Consider the following 14,631-nt stretch of genomic DNA (forward strand, 5'->3'; position numbering starts at 1 on the left):
AACACAAAAACAACTCAATATGCTGAATTTGCATGGCTTAGATTCTGCTCAGAGTCTCTCCAGTCCACGGCTGGAATTGCAGGAACTTCATAAAGGTAAGAACTTGGGAGGCCCAGGAGTAGAACAAGAGGGAGTGTGGACATGCAGGGAGCAGAGGGAGAACTCCCTAGAAAATGCAGGACCAGAAGAACAACAGGTGCCAGAGGCCAAGGGTTGAGGTGCCTTGCCACAGAAGAGCTATGTAAAGAATCTTGCCCAGCACCTGTCCATAGTGTCTCAGGCTTGGTTGTTCTGTGATAACATCTAAAGCTGCCTATATATAGTAAAAAAAAATGAAGAGAAGAGAAAAGAAAACATGTTAAATACTCTTAAGTTACAGCTTACTTTCAGTACATTTGAATGTATGGACAGTGCAGGAATATTCCAGGGAATTAACCATACAGCTGACAGTACTGCAGAATGCAGAGCTGTGCTTCTTCCCTCCTTATCCAGTATATGGCTCTCCCACCCCACCTAGAATCAAAGCAGTTTTGTTTCTCTCTGCTGCACTGTTTCCCCTTCTGCTCTCTGTAGGCTGAATTTCAAGCAGGGCAATACATGGGAAATGAGGTGGCACTGCCCCCCTGGCCTGCAAAATTAAACAGATGGCAGCTGACACCTTAGAAATGTTTTTTCTTGCAGTTGCCATGATCAGAAGATGGCTTTTACAGTGAGAAGAGGTAATCTGGCGCTCCTGCTAATGCTACTGCAAACTTTTCCGTATGCATGGAATGCTCCAGAGCTTTGTGGAAATCTCCAAGCTGTTTCTCTTTTTTCATTCCCAGCTAGCACCCTACAGCCACACTGAGTTCAGACTTCTTAGTATTCTGGAAGCAGACAAAGATACTTTTATTTCATGTAAGAAATAGAAAGTACTTCCTATTTACATTTTCCTAGGAGCACGAATACTTACACAGACTTTTCATAGGAAGGTAGCAGTTGTCATATAGATCAGACCACTAACCTGTGAAGTCCAATCAGATTGTGGCCAGTCCTGACACCTTCAGAGGACAGTGTAAGAAACCCTCCTTAGGAATTCCCACCCAAGGCAGGAGACTGGTTTTTTTTTCACCCCTGTAATGCGACAGTGAATTTCTCCTGTTACTTTTCTTGTAACCTGAAAGGTTGAGCAAGCTCATTTCTGCCATGAAATAGTACATGGTGGGTCAGAATTTAGATGCATGCATTCCAGTACATGTGTCAATCCCACCAGGGTAGTCTTTTTTACAGGCTACGTGATTCACATGCTGGCAAAATGACATTCAGAAGTATTTGGGACTTACAAAACTGCTGAGCTCACAAAACTCCCATTTTAGTCTATAAGAAATACAGATACAACATATAATGATTTGACATTATCAACAGTGAATACTATCTTTTTGCTACCAAAAATTACTATTATTAAGTAACTGAAAGCATTGTTTAGCAGTAATAGTAATATCAGTTTATCTTCTGGTAGATTCATCTCCCTATTTGTGGATGTTCTGTTTTCTCTGCAAGTAATGGTATTACTTATATCTATTGATACTCTTTGCAAGTTCTTTTAACACTACATATTTTTCAAAGGATGGGTTAGATATTAGTTAATGATGTGTAGTACTCTCTTCTGAGGTTGGCATGGAATAAGTCCTTATTTTAGGAAATAAGGAACTGAGACTAGTTAAAAATAAATATTTTTTCATTCTTTAATAGTGCCTGGAAATTCCTAAGTCATATTTTTAGGCTTAATCTGTGGATGGCTCTTTTTGAGCCATTTGAGAGCCCTGTTTCTATGTGCTTTTATTTTATGTGATTTGACACGAACACAGTAATTACACAATTGAATGCTGATTGCCTTACTGTTAATGCACTCAGATGTGTTAAGAGGTGGTCTCAGAGTTAGTTAGCTTCCAGTTTAATGGTATTATGGGTTTTAGCCAGTGGTCTTGAATACAGTGCTGAATTAGCACCTGAGAACACTGTTTGTTCTCTTTTGCTGATTCTGGATATTGTAAGCTAATTCTTCTAACTTCTCTAGCTCCAGTAATAAACACAGCCAAGAATCCATTCTCTTGAATTCTTAACCTTAGATGTTAGATTCCAGATAGAGATGATGTGATACTACTTATGTCTTGACAGTCTCTTTTCCTCCACACTCCCATTCTTGAAATGTTTGGCATAGTTATAACTTCCTTACATGGGGATGATTTATTTACTCTATGTAAATTATACTATTGTAAGACTTCTGCATGTCTCTCAGATGCTTATAGGAATGTTTGAACATGTGGGAGAATACTTAATATTAGCTACTAGTTGTATACACACACACACAAAAAAAGCAGAGCTTATATCTCACTCTTTCATAATTTCAACATAAGCTATGATTTGGCCCAGATTTCTTAAGTACTTAGCCCAAATATCTTTGCTGAAATCCTCATCTCACTGAATTAAGTAGCAGAACTCGCACATATTTTAATAGAGCACAGAATTTACACCTGAACTTCAAAGGACTTATGTGACCTGAAAAAAAAATCCACAAACTTTTTTCCCATTTCAGCATTACCAGAGCTTTTAATTTTGAAGAAACTTGCAGAATTGATGTAACAGAATTATATGTTTAGGCACGTGCACATTATTGCCAAATACATTCAGTCTAGACTTAAACTCATGACAGTCTAGAGGTGCTCCTGGATATTGCAAAGGAAGCTGTGAAGCAGAGCAGGAGCTGCCCTTGGACTGTGTGCATAAGCACTCTGAACATTACTTAGTCTGTTTAAAACTAAATCCAACTTCTTGCAGCAAATAAATTGCTGCTGCTATACAAGTTCCAGATACTAGCTCAGCTATAGGTGTGGTCAACAGTGTTTAACCACAGTAAGTAGTGATATGGTAAATCATAGTGCACAGTCTCTGCTAGCTCCCCCTTTTTGCAGTGAAGTGATTAGCAAACTGCACAGAGGTTGGTGTGCGTGAGGTACCTCTGCAAAGAGCCACAAAAGAATAAGTAATGTATGAGAGGCTTTATAATGTATGAGAGGCTTTATAACTATGATGAAAGTTGGGGAATATCCATTCAGTCATGAGTGTGGTTGACAGGTTTTAACATTTTCCGTAACATCTTCCAGAGTCTCCAGAGCTTTCAGACATGCTGGGAGATGACAAGCAGCCCATAGGGGCCTCTGAGACAGAATTTATGTAGTCTGTGACATTCCAACATGCTTTTTGGTAACAATAGTCTATTACCATTACAAAACTGCTATTAGCATTCTCCTGAGAGGTGAGCATGTCCCCTTGGTTATGTTTAAACCCCTGATAGGAAGTGCCTCAACTGCAGCTGGGGGCAGTGCCGCCCATTTGCTAACAATTTACGGAGTTGTGACAACATACAGAGCAGAGCTGTAAACTTTTCCTAGCAGATCATTTATCGCCCCTCCCCTTGTAATTCTAGGAATAGTCTGCCCACTTCATGTGGACAATATTAATTTTCTATTCGCTGAAGATCTGGGTATACCAAGTTGCACTCAAAAGGCTAGCAGAAAGACAAGTATTTCTTCTTGCAGTGGAAATTGTACATAGTTATCATGAAAAAGTCAGTAAGGCAGTGTAAAGTATGATTTTATTTACATGTTGTCATCTGCAAAGACACAAAGGCCTTGTCTTTCTTTGGAATTAGGCCTGCAGACACTGATGTAGAGGAAAGAGTACAACCTCCAGTCTTGTAAGAGAGGTAGCAATCTTGTGCTTTTCTCAATCCTGGAGTAATCTCTGCTCATAGTGGGTCTTGTCGCTTTTGCTTGTGAGCTTACCTTGTACAGGAACACCAGAAGCTGCAACTGTGGCTTACGCTTTCCATGTAGCTAGAACAGACCGGATAACGCCATAGATTTCAAATGATCTGCAGTGTTGCAACAACATGGGCTGTGACCTGAAGTCAAGTTTTTGAAGAGCAGCACCCGAGGTGTGCAACCTATTGTGAATGAGACAAGGGTTCTCAGGTCAAGGTATTTGATATGGAGGAAAGATTTTTAAAAAGAAGTAAAAATTAATTGTGTACATAAGCTAATTTAAAATCCCCTTTAAAAACCGGTCACCTTTAATCTGTTCAGAAATACTAGAACAGTTCATAGCTATCACTGGGAATTCAGTGACAGGTCATAAGACAGGCTCCCTTTGTGCTGTGTGTATCATCACTCCCATTTAGCCCATTGGCTAATATAGTTGTTATCAACGCACAGTCTGAAACATATTTGTCACCCACATCTGTACTTCTTAGTTTATAGCTTTCTCCTGAACCTGACATGGTGGTGTGGAAGAGACTTTAAAACAAAATACCAATGCAGACAACTCTTCTCATCATGCCCACAAGCCCCAGTGTCAGCCACCTAAGCTTTAAAGGAGTTGACTTGTGACTGCAGTGTGTTCAGACACTCAGTAGTGGTTTTTGTTTGAAGGCTGGAGTGTTGCTGTTAGTCTTTTCTTTTGAGAGGCGTAATTTTATCTGTTTATTATCTGATGAAAAAACACGCTTTCATTACATCGGTTTAGGTAATTTTCTAATCCCCACTAACTCAGCATTCAACATTACTGACTCTAAAACTTTATAAGTTTTCCTCTTAACCTTACTATTACTATGAGTAGAGCACTAGTTCTTGAGTTCTCTAATTATTTAATGCCATAGAAACTCTTAAACTAATATGTCTAATTTCCATATCTATTTTGGGGAGAAAACCTCAGAAATGGGGCACTCTAATTCTAAAATCCCAGAAAGTAGTTTGAGTTACAATACTTAATTACAACATTACACTTAATTACAATACTACATGACTTTTCAGGATCTGACTTACTTTCTGTTGTCCTCATTAAATGTGCTAGTTTACTAATGTATTTAGTTTCCGTTGGGCTAATCTTTATCAGGATTTTCCCCTATTTAAATGTCAAATATTTGTATACTGTGGATAATGTCTATAAATCTGTTGCAAAGGAAGTTGCTGGTACTCTGCTTCTGGGACTTAATCATCTCAGAGATGGTGACTCCTAGAAAATACCTTGTATACCTGGGGAAAGGAGATTTTCAGAGCAGGATGCTGTAGTTCATAAATACGAACTCTACTTCTGCAGGAGTTCCTGATTTTGGTTGAGGCCTTGAAGGTTCTACAGTGCTTCCCTTACTGAGAACTGTCAGGGAAGCTGTATCACCCTTTCCATCTTCAGTTTAAAGCTGTGTGATGGTGGAAAGTTAATGGCTAAACTTCTACAGAATCAATTAATCATCTTGGTGAATCAATCAATCACGATGATTTTTGGAAATATTTCTTCGAAGTGTCAGGTCATTTGATGGTTTAAGACAGTTCATGCTTTCTAAAGTACTGTTATTAAAGTGCAGTTTGATTCTGAGAAGGGATTATGAAGTGGCTTTGAAACGCTCTGTGTTTGCATCTTGGTAGCTATCTCAGATCTTATCTGTTTACAAATAAAATGCTATTTCTGACAGCTACTGCTGCAAATTCTGATTGGAAAGTGAAAGCCAAGGAGTGTTTTCTTCCTGTTCATTAATTCCTTGCAGTAAAGAGCTCAAGTACATTAGGAAATTTGCAACATGAGAACTTTTGTACAGACTGTCTGTTTGAAGCCTTGGTAGCTATTCAGGAGCCAGAATAAAGAGCACTTTCCCAGAGTGGCATGTAATGTGCAGGTAATATAGGAACAAAAGCAGAAGATGCCAACTTTCTCACCAGTGTTCATAAATCTGGTTTGGAATATTCTTTAAAAAAACAAAAGCAAAACCAAAACAACCAAACAAAAAAAAAAAAAACCAAACAGATGTGCTTGGGTTTTAACTGGCACTTTCAGAAGTAATGAAACTCTTAGTATGGAAAGAACCAGGTGTCTTTTGCTCAGGAAATCAGCTGTAGTGTATTCAAACACAAACTTAGCCCAGTATCTGGCTTGAAGCTATCTGAAATAGAGCATCAGTAGTGAGGAGGATGTTGTAATTTAAATTTTGTAGGACACGTGTATTATTATATAGAATCCCTAGATTACAACAGTCTTTTGAACAACCTTTGATTCTAGCAGCATGTGTAGACAACTCACCAGATGTTTTGTTCCAGATTTCTTGCAAGTGTAGTGCATGCTTATTGCAAGCTTCCTCTTTTTCAAGATCACCAACTGCTGTAACAACATGATATAGTGTAGTTGCCAGTACTGTTCTGTATTTCTGAAGCCTGTAAATCCACGCTTGCTCGCAGTCATGCACAAAATAGGAAAAGGCCTCAAAATAGTAAGGCTGATGAAGATTGCTGTAAAAAAAATCAAATCCAGTTTAACAGCAACTAAAGCCACGAGGTTTTGACCATCAAATGTTTTTTGCTTTAGTGGAAAAAAGAAATTTGGGATCTTGTAGCATCACATCCTAACTTTTCATCCCACTAAGTGAGCTGTACAAATACTTTCCGTAATCTAAAATAAGACACACAGACCGGAAATATAAAGCTGCTGTTTTTCTGTGGGAAACTAAAAGCAGATTCAAAGTTCCTTGAGTCAGGCTCTTTGCATTGTTTATTTGGAAAGACCTGGATTTCTGTTGTTTTGTCACTAAGTCATACAAGAAGAAAATTCATCAAAGTGTGATAGCTACAAGGAGAAGAATCCCTTTTCCTCTCTCTGTTTCACTCGGCCATCACTGGCTGTATAACTGACACACGCACAAATGAACTCTCCTGACCCCGAGAAAAGCCTTGGGGGAATAGCTGCTAGAGATATTAAAATTTCAGTTTGTTCCTGTTTTCCTTTATGTGTTGACAAAAATATGATGTTTGCATCTCTCTCAGGCTACCCTATTAAAGAAGCTTCGCCAGGGTTCACTGTTGTGCTGACATGCTCTGCCCCTGTGAAAGAGTATATACATGAGTACTGAATTCTTTCTGAAGTTTTCGTCACTAATTTTTTCCCTACAATGTTAAAGACTGGTTCAGGGTCGGGAATGATCATCAAATAGCAGAGACAGAATAGCCTGCAGTAGCATTTGGAAAGCTATGCTGTCTTGATACCAGTACCTTTGCCAGAATGTTATAGGCTGGAGCTGTAGTGTCTCTTGTATGGAAAAGTGAATTGTTTATCTGTCATAGCTGCTGTGTGATTGCAGGTTATTTCTTATTTTGGGGGAGAAAATGGAAGGTGGGGAAATACTAATGTTAATATAAATGTTATAAATGGTATACATATTAAATTATATATGCCAAATTATATAAGTAAATATTAATTTAAATGAAATATAAATGTTAATAATTCCTATATAAGTATGCGTTGGTTGGTACAGTGATCAGAGCCCTCGAGGATAACTGACTGTACTTCACAAGACTTGGCACCGCACAGCCCCTCAGTATGCCATAGGTCTTATATGGTGCTAAGACCTTGTACTGGCTCTGTACGAGTGATGGATATCAGCACCCTCGCTGTGTATCAAGCTGAGCAAGTGTCAGTGAGGTCATACTGCTGGTAACTGTAGAGAACAGTATGTGTATGAGGGGTGAGGGTTAAACCCATGTACTGGTGCAGTCTCTACTTTGTCATGGAGTAGCTTCTGAATTGTTAACAGTCAAAACTTCCCTCCACCTAGTTTCCTGCCTTCCTCACTGAATTGTATACAGCATATGCTCTATCTAGTGATTTTCTTGATTCTTGCTGTTGTTCACTGCTAGAAAATTTTCTTGAACTGCCACACTCCTAAGATAAATAAATCCTTCTTCCCACTCTCCAGCCCTACTGTATCCTCTTTGATGAGGAATCTTTTATGTCAAAACCAAAACATTTTCAATTACCTTTCATAGCAAATCTCACTAAATGAACGGTTATATATTGCTGTGGCTCTTTTTCTGTATAGTTACCTGCAGGATTATTACAGCAGGAGCAAGACCTCATCCTGTGATGCTTATCTGTACTGCACCTTTTTTTCTGATTCTTACAAAACAATACTAATGCTCAATTAGTGCACAGTTACCCAAAATATTGCAATTACTTTGTCTTACCTCTCAATGATAATGGCAATCTCTGTATTAACCAGAATCACTGCCCTTAATATGTTCCCTGATATGTAACTGCGATGTTTTTTTGACCCCAACAGCCAAATAATCATAGAATCATAGAATTGTTTTGGTTGGAAAGGACCTTTAAGATCATCAAATCCAACCATTAACCTAGCACTGCCAAGTCCACCACTAAACCATGTCCCTAAGCCGCAATGGTTAAATTCAGACAAATTTGACTCAAGGAATTCTAGAATGTCATGCTGAAAAGGTAAAGGATGTTATATTAACTTTATGTAAATAAAAAAAAAGTCATTTAATTTCAATTTTAAAATTGTAAGTTGGTAAAAGTTTGAAAAGACAGGCATGAACTGGGAGCACAGCACAGAGAACAGCTGATTTTGACTATTTTTTCAGTAATAATCCTTCTGCTTAATTGGATTTGATGGTGTAGTACCATGATGGTTAGGGCAATAGGAATACCCTTTAATAAATAATGTCCTGCTCTATTTCCATTCCCTCCCCGCTCCCTCCCTTTGAAATCTTTCACAAAACTATTGCAGGTAACTTGAGAATAGCCTGAGAGCAAAACTTGTAATGCAAGGACACATGAGTAAATCCCACAGTGATCAAAAAATGTTACTCTCCCAGTGATCATTACTATGACCTTGTGACCAGCAGGAGAGAGAAGCATGGCTTAAAGATCACTAAGATGTCCTATACACTGATGCAAACATTTTCCTATCTATCTTCTAGAAAGCAGAGCCTGCTGCTCCTATCCAGTGGTGTCTTCCTCATAGTGACTTATTTCTTGAGATTACTCTCAGAGTGCCAACATTTCTTTCAGGTACAATAAAAATCTGAGAGTCCAGATTTTTGTGGTCTCTTTTCAGCTCTGCCACTGATGCCTATTATCAGACAAGTCTAAGCCTCCACAGCTGAAACAGGTTTAACATTTACACATCTCAGTGCAATGAGTCACATCTTGGTTCTGTCCAGTAAAGCACATAGAGTTCATCATGAAATACAGAGTTATTTCCAGACAGGGCCCCTCTCTGAAAAATGTTAACAGGTGGAAACCCTAGCAGATAAATTAACGTCTGCTCTTCAAGAGAGGGTTATTTTTATCACCAGCCTGAGTTTGGTGAGTGCAAGTGTACCATGCAATGATATACAGAAAGCATTTATAGCTAGAGTGCTCAGGACCTGTCCCTCCCCCATTTTTAAAGCAGAAGCATCAGTCTGATAATGTGTGTGCATTTGTGTATTCGTAACACCTGTAAAGGGACATAATTTGATTTCTAGGCACTGAATTAACTTGATCACGCAGACTGAGAGAACTGGGTCACGAATAAAGGGCACCCAACACCAAGCGCATGGGTGCTTTGATGAAGAGAAGTGTATAGCATTATTTTTCATTAAAATACTGCTTGATTTTGTGTGGTTACTGATCGCAATAAGCTTACAGCAACATGAACATATCTATAATTTTCATATGCTTATATATGAGAAGATGTCTAAGGGAAAAGGCTTTTTTCTCCCTCCACCACTTTTTTCCTTGGGGAAATATTAATTTGTAGCTTCTTAGAAAATCTGTGTCTTTTTCCCAGCGTCTAGCTTTGTCTTTTGCACTTGCAGAAACATGCATGCCCATGAAACTGAAGAACTTTTATGCAGAAAGTCGAGCTAACTCCATGCAACAGTCTTGTCTGCTGGCTGCTCTGCTGAGCAAGAATGAGACCTGATCACTCGTGGAATTCCTGCTGTCTCAGCTCGAGTGGATGGGCAGTGACCTGCATGCTCCCCACTGGCCCAGCAACTCTGGTTGTGGCTCATCATAGCAGCTTCAGTTCCTTTGACACCACCATCTGCTTAAGCACTTGAGGCCCACCAGTGTCCCTTGTGTGTGTAGAAAAGCAGTGTCTTATAAAAGCATGAATCATTCCTACAGTGTTCCTGACAGAAAGGAGTCCAGCTTCATCTGGTTCCAGTTTTATGGGGAAGGACTGTACAAAAGAAAGCCCATGGCAACAATGTAAAATGAAAAGTCACATTATGCTATAAACAGGGTTTAAGTTTAGGAATGAGGAATTCAGCAATGAATCACCTGAACTCTCCTTCCCACTTACTGAATATATTACATGTTTTTAGAAAATTCTGCATTAGTAATACTATAAAAATCTGCTTTTATTCATGGATTGCATTGCATATCCACAACTGAAAAAAGGGAGGTTGTGCTCTCCATATGCTATTCTAGCTAGGCCACTAATATCATGTATTTTAAGAGAACTCCTCTGTGTATTTTAATTTCTTGGTCTTTTCTGACACAGCCAGTATGAACGCCAAATAGAGGCATGTTTTTGATGAGTATCTTTTCTCTAGAAACTGGGCTGGGAGCCATGGACTTGCTTCCAGTGAACCACCAAAGCTTCTTTTAATTTGATGACCTAAGTTGCTGTTGAATTTGAATGAACTCAGACAAGTTTATATGTGAAAGTGTCTGTCTTTCATTGCTAATCCTTTGAGCTATTCACTCCTTTTAAATCCTCTTCTTTTTAGGCTTAAAAAGGCTACATCTCTATCCAGACACTTTCAATGTTCTGCTTTCAGGACTTAAATACACATTTCAAGGCTCTTCCTGTATTTAAGATGATACTGATAACTGCAAAGAAATCTTTTTAGCAAAGATGTTTGCAACATCAGCCAGCATTCGATATTGTTTTTATTGAGGTATAGATGTGCTTAATTAACTAAAATACATTGCTTGTGTATTTTTAAATGGTCTTTTCTAGGAAAAGATACATGAAGCATGTAGTCAGGTTATCTGATGTCTTGCTTAAAAAAATTCTCCACCAATAAAACAACACAAAATCTCCTTTCAAGAAAGGAGTCAGCAAATCATGTAATGATTTTCAAGGTAACATAACTAGAGATTGGAATACAGGACAACAGCAATGAAATGGAATAACATGCCTGAATTCAGAATAGTCAGTGCTTCATATAAATAGGCTTTGAGACAGGGGTAGAAGAAAGTTTCCTGTCATGGGCTCTCACATGTTGAGCACACTTTGACACTGCAGCCTTCTTTCCAAACCTGGGCACTTGGAGGGGTCACCATTGTGCTATCACACTGGAGACAAGCACAGGTTCCCCTAACAGAGCTACTTCAAGCTCTAAAGTGACTAGACTTCTGAAAAGTTACTTCCATGTTTATGAATTTTTTTTTTTGTTTCCAGTTCTTATTTAGTGTCAGGTTGAAACCAAGGCCTTTGATGATTTTAACAGCCAGAATAAATATAAGTAAAAAATGTGTAAGTATGAAATCAATAACCTAGTGGTTATTAAATCTGGTAAGTTCTTCAGAGTTTCAGTGATGTTTAGTATCTTCTGACAAAAGATTCCCCATCTTTATCTTTAAGCTTATGACTTGAATTCAGATGGTGATCGTTAACTCTGGTAAATTTTAAGAAAGATAGATGATGACATAAAAGGGATTTTTTTTTCTTTTTTTGCTTTTCTTGGTTTTAGTTAAAATCAAGCACATCACAGAACATAATATATGTTTCCATTAAATTCTCAACAGCAGAAGTTGCCACCCTTTACTGAACAAATTATCACTTCTAGCTACTCACAGAAATTGTTCTTAGAATACCCTTTTAAGGTCATGGAGAGTCAAATGTAATCAATCACCCTGGAAAATGGAGCTTTGCAGACTCAGAGAATCTGAAATTGTCTGAACTTGTCAGCATAGGGAACTCTGTGCTTGCTCAGTGAGAAAAAAAAATGTTCACAGCTGCTACGAGCAGTAGGAGATGGGAGATACTTAATTGTTTCTGAACTTCAAAAAGCATTTTAACAGACACTCATGTAAGTGCTGTGCTCATCTGGTAAGGTGGCATGGAGGTAGCATCTACTGTCCTAATCTGGTATTAAGTTACTAGGCGAGCATATGCCTACCTCTTACCATATATTAAAAAGGTATCAGGAAATGCTATACTCAAAAATGGAGAGGCAGTTCAGCCTCCAACAGGGTAGGCTTGCATTTTTCTCTGGTGGAAGTCAAGGATTTAATGAAATTACCCTTAACCTTTTGGAGACTCTAGAAAGAATTGGACTGAACATGGACTTGCTTTAGTTTTAAATCCCTTCTCTTACAAGTGCCCCTCCTACTACAGTATGCAGAATCTGATGCTTACAAGTCCAAAAAGCTACAATATGCTTTACATCCTGAAACAATCATCTGTGCTAGCTGTCCGACTCTATCATGGAGACCGATGCTAAAAATCTTGACACATTCCTCACTGTGAAACACAGTATTTTAAATAAAAGAGAATAGTTCAGTTTAAGGCATGCTAACAGATGAAAACAAATGTCTGAGAAGCAGAGCCTGACCTCCTACCTAGTTGTGTTTTTTTCTTCCTGTGCCTTACAACAGAAACTGTAGCAAAAGGCTTCCACTTACCACAAAGCCTCCCTTGTATGGGGGAAGAGGGAATGCCCCCATTTCCGTGCACCCTGGGGGGCTCCCTGAAACACCCCTGTGTTGCCCTGCCTCGCTGGTGCCCTGGGAGCAGCCCGACCGAGCGGAACATCGGATTCGTTCCAGGCGCTGCTGGCTGCCAGCACGTTGTAGGACTAACTTGGGAGGAATGTTCCCCTTGGCAGGCAGCCTCCTCCTGGCACCGGCACCAAATGATATCAACCATAATTGCTGCTATTTATGATTTTTCTTCTTGTTTATATGAATCACTGCTGAGACAGCTAGGTTGTCCCAGATCTTTGAACAACTCATACAGTGGGAAGCCTGACAGTAGGTAGAGGATAATATAAATCACTTTGAATTGAATCTACAATTTTTTGAGCTGAGAGACAAAAGCATATTGTGCTTCAGCTTGGAGTTCCAAATCCAAGAACTGCTGAGTCTTGGGACTCCAGCATCAACACTGTCTTGCTATGTGGTCTGGAAGAAGTTTCTTCAACATGTCTCTCAGTTTTCTTTTACTTACACTTTTCTCTGTTTTCTGTTAATTTGCTTTTTTGTTTAGCTGCTTTGAAACTAATGTAAGCAAGCAGGCCCACATGTAAATAAATGTTCCAGCACTGAGAATAATATCACCTGTATGCAATGGGTTTGACTGTGTGTCAAACGCTGAGCTTCTTTGTGTGTGGATGAAATATATAAATAAAAATGGGAATTCTGGTTTTGGCTGAAACTAACAAACAATTAAAAACATAACAATGACTCTGTCCTTCTATTTCACTTCTTCTGAATAAACAAAATGCAGATATACTGAAGAATATATGAATTCCTGAACTGGGACACTGCTCCACTGTCACAGGCATTCCGGAAAGTGTTAAGTAAAACACCTATGCATACAGAGGAATTCTGGCATGTCCTAAAAACAGATGACTTTACTGTGCAAGTCCAGAGTTGTATGAATGCAGGCAGCTTTGATCAGGAAATCCCAAGCAGAAATATATTTGTCCTTTTCTGTGTGTCACTACTAAAGCAGACAAAAAAATCTATTATTTTCCATAAGAGAACATTGTACGCGGGGTGCTCTGTGGGGGGGGTTTGGATAGGCATAGGCAAATAAATCACAGAATCACAGAATCACAGAATGTTAGGGATTGGAAGGGACCTCGAAGATCATCTAGTCCAATCCCCCTGCCGGAGCAGGATTGCCTAGACCATATCACACAGGAACGCGTCCAGGCGGGTTTTGAATGTCTCCCAGAGAAGGAGACTCCACAACCTCTCTGGGCAGCCTGTTTCCAGTGTTCAGTCACCCTCACCGTAAAGAAGTTTTTCCTCATATTTAAGTGGAACCTCCTGTGCTCCAGCTTGCACCCATTGCCCCTTGTCCTGTCAAGGGATGTCACTGAGAAGAGCCTGGCTCCATCCTCTTGACACTTGCCCTTTACATATTTATAAACATTGATGAGGTCACCCCTCAGTCTCCTCTTCTCCAAGCTAAAGAGACCCAGCTCCCTCAGCCTCTCCTCATAAGGGAGATGTTCCACTCCCTTAATCATCTTCGTGGCTCTGCGCTGGACTCTCTCTAGCAGTTCCCTGTCCTTCTTGAACTGAGGGCCCCAGAACTGGGACACAATACTCCAGATGCGGCCTCAGCAGGGCAGAGTAGAGGGGAGGAGAACCTCTCTCAACCTGCTGACCCACACCCCTTCTAATACACCCAGGATGCCATTGGCCTTCTTGGCCACAAGGGCACATTGCTGGCTCATGGTCATCCTGCTGTCCACTAGGACCCCCAGGTCCCTTTCCCCTATGCTGCTCTCCAACAGGTCTGTCCCCAACTTGTACTGGTACATGGGGTTGTTCTTGCCCAGATGCAGGACTCTACACTTGCCCTTGTTATATTTCATTAGATTTCTCCCCGCCCAACTCTCCAGCCTGTCCAGATCTCTCTGAATGGCTGCGCAGCCTTCCGTTGTGTCAGCCACTCCTCCCAGTTTTGTGTCATCAGCGAACTTGCTGACAGTGCACTCTAATCCCTCATCCAAGTCATTAATGAATATATGAATAGAACTGGTCGCAGAACCGACCCTTGCGGGACTTCCGCTAGAC

General features: G+C 39.8%; 1 long non-coding RNA gene across 1 annotated transcript; it reads right to left on the reverse strand.

Moving 5' to 3' along the window:
• Positions 1 to 3,621: 3,621 nt before the first annotated feature.
• On the reverse strand, positions 3,622 to 12,614 carry LOC137662772 (uncharacterized). Its single transcript, XR_011048048.1, has 3 exons — positions 12,505 to 12,614; positions 6,112 to 6,317; positions 3,622 to 3,985 (listed from the first exon to the last, which is right to left on the reverse strand). It is a non-coding gene; the product is annotated as an uncharacterized lncRNA (long non-coding RNA).
• Positions 12,615 to 14,631: the final 2,017 nt, after the last annotated feature.

Source organism: Nyctibius grandis, chromosome 4 (genome assembly GCF_013368605.1).
Source record: "Nyctibius grandis isolate bNycGra1 chromosome 4, bNycGra1.pri, whole genome shotgun sequence".
NCBI classification, from domain to species: domain Eukaryota; kingdom Metazoa; phylum Chordata; class Aves; order Nyctibiiformes; family Nyctibiidae; genus Nyctibius; species Nyctibius grandis.